This window comes from Miniopterus natalensis, chromosome 7 (genome assembly GCF_054644295.1).
Source record: "Miniopterus natalensis isolate mMinNat1 chromosome 7, mMinNat1.hap1, whole genome shotgun sequence".
In the NCBI taxonomy this organism is placed as follows: domain Eukaryota; kingdom Metazoa; phylum Chordata; class Mammalia; order Chiroptera; family Miniopteridae; genus Miniopterus; species Miniopterus natalensis.
Genome location: NC_142087.1, coordinates 52675676 through 52682426, shown reverse-complemented (window position 1 = coordinate 52682426; position 6751 = coordinate 52675676).

Here is a 6751-nt window from a genome sequence, read left to right as displayed (position 1 = left end):
TAAGTAACATATTCACAGGTTCCAGGGATTAGGACCTGACCATCTTTGGGAGCCATTATTCTGCCTATAACATCTGACCCCCCTGCCTGCTTCCTGGCCCTGTCTTGGGCCCTTTCCCTTCCCCCAGCTATTCCCTGGCCACACTGCCTGCCAATGTGGCAGCTTGCTGACCTCGTGTCTATCCCAGGGCCTTTGCTCTTGCAGTGCCCCCACCTGGAACGCTGTCCATGGCCTGCTCTTTCGTATCTTTCAGGTTCTGGTCAAATATCCCTTCCTCAGATAGGCCATCCACCTGCTGTAGAATGGCTCCCTCCCCTCTGTCACTTTGTCAGCTGCTTTAGTTTTCTCCAAGGCACATTCTTTTTTTTTCTTCTTTTTTTTAAAAATTTTATTATTGTTTAAAATATTACAGATGTCCCTTTTTGTCCCCAATGACCCGTTCCACCCCGTTCCTTCCCCCTCCCCAGTCCCTCTCCCCACCATTGTCCATGTCCTCCAAGGCACATTCTTTATTGTTTACTTGTTTTTTTATCTGTCTCTCTGCTCCCGCTCCCCCCCCCCATTCGGAATCCTTGAATGGTGTGGGACACAGAGGAGGCTCTCAGTGTATATTTGGTGAATTAATGAACAAAAAAATGGCAATCATCTGCAAATAATGACAGCATATTGTTGTTCTTGGTATTTTTTGCCTCTCCTTTCTATTTCATGTTCTAATGCATTGTCCAGAACTTCCTGAACGCTGTTAAGGGGCAGTGGTGCTTGCAGGCATCCTTGTTTTGTTTGATTTAAATAGCAGTCTCTAGGGTTTTATCTCTAAATATAACTTTTGCTTTTGGTTTGCAATATGAGCTAAAGTACAAGGGTATTTTTTTAAAAAATTAAGCACATGGTTTTGCAACAGGTTTTTACTATTAATGTTTTACCAAACATCTACTGGTCCAATACATTCATAGATTTTTCTGTTTTACCTTAGTTACATGTTGAGACAATCCCAACCTGGTTGCAGTGAATTATGCTTTTAATTCAGTGTTGAATTCTCTCTGTTAATATTGTACCTAGGGGTCTTGAGTCTGCAATCATGATCGAAATTGAGACTTTTCTTTGCCCTCCTTTGTTCCTTTGTCTCCAGCCAGTGCTTTATCCCCTCAGCGGCCTGTGGTCTGCTGATCAGCCTCCCTTAGAAGGCCCAGGCTCAGGGTGCGGGGTGGAGCCAGGTGGGCTGGGCTGAGTAACAATGGAAGTACTGAAGAGTAAGTACTCTGCTGTTTCTTTTCACTCTTTGCTTTTTAAATGTTTCTTTGCTAGAGTCAGATCAAGCCATGCATTGGCAAAGGACCAGATTTACACTCTTGGTCTGGTCTGGCACCCAGCTAGATGCAGCAGCCCCACCATGGGCACCAGCCCTCAGGGGGGCAAATGATGGAAACAGCAGAAGGGGAAATCCTTTGTTAATGCCATCTGTCAAGGTGTTATAACTCTCCAAAGAGGCAGGCATTTCAGAGATGACAAGGCAGGGCACAGAGAGGTTGAGGGCCTTGCTAAAGATCCCTCAGCTGACCAGTGTGTTTGATCTGGGGATGGTCTGACCTCAGCACCTGTGTTCTTTCCACAGTGCCAGACTGTCTCCTTTCATCGCTGACCCCTCCCTCACTTTGGCTGTTCAAACGGCACAGCTATGAACAGAGACTGTCTCCCCCTCTCTCCTCAGGATGTGCAGTGTCATGTTGCCTGGCAGAGGCCCAAAGCAGGGACAGAAAATGAAGATTCTTTCTGGCCTAGGAGGCGCTCAGGGCAGCCCCCTGCGCTGACCCAGCCCTTCTACCTCAGACCCCAGGGTCTGAACAGGGAAGGGTGGGGAGGGGTGAGAGAAACCAGTCCTTCTGAGGACCGTGAGCCTCTCCCCTTCTCCAGGACGTGTCCCCACTCCAAAAGAGGTGTCTGCCTGGAGGGGAGCCTGGCACCGCACACCCTGCTACCTGCCTGGGCAGTGGTGCTTGCTGGGTGCCCTCTATCACCTGAACAGCAGAGAGAGTATGTGGTGAGAGCTGCCTGGGGAGGAATCCCTCGTTCCTAAGAGTCAATAAGATGGAAAAAAAAACCCACAGCCTGGGAGTTGGCCTCAGAGGGCCATTCCCACCCCACCCTGGGGGGAAGTGGGGGAAGAACAGGGTGAAGTTGCCTGGGAGATTCTCCAACCCTCTCCACCTCCAAAAACTCTGGAAGGAGGAGAGCAGAAAGGAGTGAGTTTTGACTGAAGCCCAAGATTATCAGAATGAAACAAAGGATCTGGCTAAAAAGCATGGAATTGGGCCAAAGTGTTCTTAAGGGAGCTCCTTCCAAACGCAGGAGGCCCCAAAGGATGGCTGTCAGACGGGTACAGGAACAAGCAAAACCATTGCAGGTGAAGGCTCCTCAGTAAATGGGCTCCCCACTCCCGGATGACTGGGAGGGTTCCTGACCCCGCCCCACCCCCTCACCCCTACCCCACCTCCAAGGGAAATCCTGGACTCAGCAGGCATTTGGGGAAATAGACGCTCTGCCACTTACTCCACTCACCCTTTAGTTTGCATCTTTTGCTGTGACCCCTTTGCTCACACAAACAAGCACCCCCAACAGGCCTCCAGAAACGTCCAGGCCGTCTGCTTGCAGTCCCCTGCGGCTCTGGCCTTCGCAGCGAGGTCAGTGCCTCCTCCTGAATCTTGCTGAGTAGACTGTTCTTCATGGCCGCTGAGTGTTTAAAGTGTCCACTGAGACAGAAATGAGGAAATACGGAAAGGGGGGAAATAAGGGCAGGAAATTAGATGAAGGCAAAGTAATTCCCGCACACGTCCTTCCTAGCAAGCATCCTTCCTGCGCAGTGGCTGGAGGACTGCGAATGAGGCTCGGGGCTTCCTAGCAGCCAGGGTAGAGGGGGCTCAGCAGGGGGTCTGCAGGGCACAGAGCCAGCGTGCACCAAGACGAGAGCCTGGGGGAAGGTACCAGTGCTGAGCTTGATAAAGGGGACATTGGGTGACACAGCGAACAGTGTCCTGTGGGGAGGAAGGGGTTGAGGCGGCTTTCTCAGCGCTCATTTCACCCTAAATCATTAGCCTGACCCTCTCGGTGCATTCTCAGCCCCCTCATCAGTGACTGCTGGGTGAGGGCAAGCGTCCCAAGCCGGGCGATCAGCTGTGAGAGGAACTAGGAGTGAGGTTCTAGAACAGGCTTTCTTGCCCCTAACAAATGGACTGTCTCCAGATGTGGTCTACATTGGGAGTGGGGGAGTATGAGGTTCCCAAGGAGAGGAGAAGTGTAGGGCCAGTGAAGTAGAGCCTCCCGCTGGACCTCTCTTATGTGAGATGATAAATGTCCTTGTTTTTAAGGCCCTTGAAAGTGGGGTTTACATTACTTGGAGCTGGAAGCATGGAATCTTCCAATTAATAAACATGGCTTATCTCTTCATTTTTAGATCTTATTTCTCTTTATTGTGTTTTGTAATTGTTGGCATAAATGCCTTGAATATATTTCACTAAATTTATTCCTATTTTGTGGGTTTGTTGCTGTTGGACATGTTTCTCACTTCTAGTGCTCCTTGTTCCTTTTGTAGATCTGAATGTTTACCTGCTACCATTTCCTTCCAGTATGAAGAACTTCTAGCATTTCTGATAGCTCAGGACTAGGTTTCATTTGTATTAAAATGTCTTTATTTCACCGGCAATTTTTTTGTTAACTTGTTTATTTACTTTATAAGGTATTCCAATCCAGTGATTTTGGGTGTATTTACAGAGTTTGCACCATATCCAACTATCAAATTCCAGAACATTTTTATAATCTCTAAGACAAACCCATTTTTCAGTCACTCCCCAGCCCCTCTTCCTCAAGGCCCTGCCAACCACTAATCTTTTTTTCTGTCTCTATGGATGACTAATATGAACATCTCATATAAATAGAATCATAAAATGTGTCCCTTTGTGTCTGGCTTCTTTCATATAGTGTATTTTCAAGGTGCATCCATGTTGCAGCTTTATTAGTATTTCATTCCCTTTTTTAAAAACAATTTTTTTAGAGCAGTTTAGGTTCACAACAAAATTGAGAAAAAGGCTCTCCCATTACGAACATCACTCACCAGAGTGGTGCATTTGTTACCAAGGATGAGCCTACATGGACAGGCCATAGTCGCCCAAAGTCCATAGTTTACCTTAAGGTTCATCCTTGGTGGTGTATATTCTGTGGGTTAGGACCAATGTTAATGACATATACCATCATTATATTATCATTCAGAGTATTTTCCCTGCCCTAAAAATCCTGTGTTCTTCCTATTGATCCCCTCACCTCATGGCAACCACTGATCATTTTCTCTCCATTTTGCCTTTTCCAGCATGTCAAATAGGTGGAATCCTACAATATGTAGCCTTCCAGATTGGCTTCTTTCACTTAGCAATATGCATTTAAGTTTCTTCCATGTGTTTTCATGGCTTGATAGCTCATTTCCTTTTAGCACTGAGTGATAGTCCATTGTCTGGATGTGCGGTGGTTTATGTACCCAGTCACCTACTGAAGGACATCGTGGTTGCTTCTAGGTTTGAGCAATTATGAGTAAAGCGTCTATAAACATCTACGTGCAGGTTTTTGTGTGGACATATGTTTTCAACTCCTTTGGGCGAAGACCAAGGAGTGTGATTGCTGGATCATATGGTAAGAGTTATCTCATTTTGTAAGAAACTGCCAAACTGTCTTCAAAAGTGGCTGTACCATTTTGCATTCTCACCAGCGATGTATGAGAGTTCCTGTTATTTCACATTCTCTCTAGCATTTGGTGCATTCCTTTTTCAATTGTGGCAAAAAACACCCCCCCCCCCCATAACATTTATCATTTTGACTGTACAATACAGTGGTGTTAAGTATATTCACATTGTGAAAATATCCATTAAACAGCAACTCTGTTTTCCCCCTTCCCCACAGCCATGGTAGACTATAATTCTGTTTTTTATTTCAGTGAATTTGACTACTTTAGATACCTCATGTAAGTGGAAACATGTAATATTTGTCTTTTTATGGCTGTCATATTTCACTTAGCACAATGTCCTCAAGGTTCATCTATGTTGTAAGGATTTCCTTTTTAAGGCTGAAGAATATTCCATACCTCTTGGCTGTTGTGAATAGTGCTGCTATAAACATGGGTGTGCAAATATCTCTTTGAGACCCTGCTTTCAATTCTTTTGAATATATACCCAGAAGTGTATATGTATTGCTGGATCATATGGTAGTTTTATTTTTAATTTTCTGAGGAAACTCCATACTGTTTTCCATAATGGTTGCAATGGTTTTACAATCCCATCAACAGTGCACAGGTTCCAACTTCTCCACATCCCTGTCAACACTTGTTATTTTCTTGTTGGTTTGTGTGTGTGTGTGTGTGTTATATTACTCATACTAATGGGTGAAAGGGGATATCTAATTGTGACTTTATTTCTCTGATGATTAGTGATATTGAGCATCTAATTTTATATGTTTGTTTGCCATTTGTTTGCCATCTTTAGAGAAATGTCTATTTAAGTCGTGTGCCCATTTTTAAACTGAGTTATTTTTTGTTGATTTGTGGGATCTTTTTTTTTTAAAAAAATATGTATCTTTATTGATTTCAGAGAGAGGAAGGGAGAGGGAGAGAGAGATAGAAACATCAATGATAAGAGAGTCCTCATTGATCGGCTGCCTCCTGCACGCCCCTGACTGGGGATCAAGCCCTCAACCTGGGCATGTGCCCTGACTGGGAATCCAACCATGATCCCCTGGATCCTAGGTTAATGCTCAACCTCTGAGTCATGCCTGGCCAGGATGTAGGATCTTTTAAATCCTGGATATTAACTCCTTTGGTCAGATATGATTTGCAAATATTTTCTCTCATTCTTTAGGTTGCCTGTTCACTCTGTCGATTATGTCCTTTGACACACAGAAGTTTTTGAGTTTGATGTAGTCCCATTTATGTACGTTTTCTTTTGTTAGTTGTGCTCTTGGTGTCATATCCAAGAAATCATCACCAAGGCCAATGTCATGAAGATTTTCTTCCAGGAGTTTTATAGTTTTAGGTCTTATGTTTAGATCTTTAATCAATTTGGAGTTAATTTTTGTATATGGTGTAAGATAAGGGACAAACTTCATTGTTTTGCATGTGGATATTCAGTTTTTCCAACAATTTTTGGAAGAGACTGTCCTTTCTTTAATTGAGCAATCTTGGCACCCTTGTTAAAGATCATTTGACCATATATGTGAGGGCTTATTTCTGGGCTCTACATTCTATTCCATTGGTCTTTTTTGCCTGCATTATGCCAAGACCATATTGTTTGAATTATTGTAGTTTTGTAGTATGTTCTGAAACCAGGCAGTGAGAGTCCTCCAATTTTGTCTTTTTTTTCCTTTTCTCAAAATTGTCTTGGTGATTCAGGGTCCCTTGAGATTCCCTAAGAATTTGAGATGGATTTTTTCTATTGCTGCCCCAAAAATGCTGTTGGAATTTTGATGGGTAGTGTGTTGAACTTATAGATTGCTTTGAGTAGTATAAACGTCTTAACAATATTAAGTTGTCCAATTCATAAACATAGGGTAACTTTCCACTTGTGTTTCTTTCATTTCTTTTAGTTTTGTTTCATAGTTTTATAGGAGATATAAATCTTTTATCTCCTTGGTTAGGTTTATTCCTCAGTATATTATTCTTTTTGATGTTAGAAATGGAATTGCTTAATTTCCTTTTCAAATTGTTTATTTTTAGTGTATA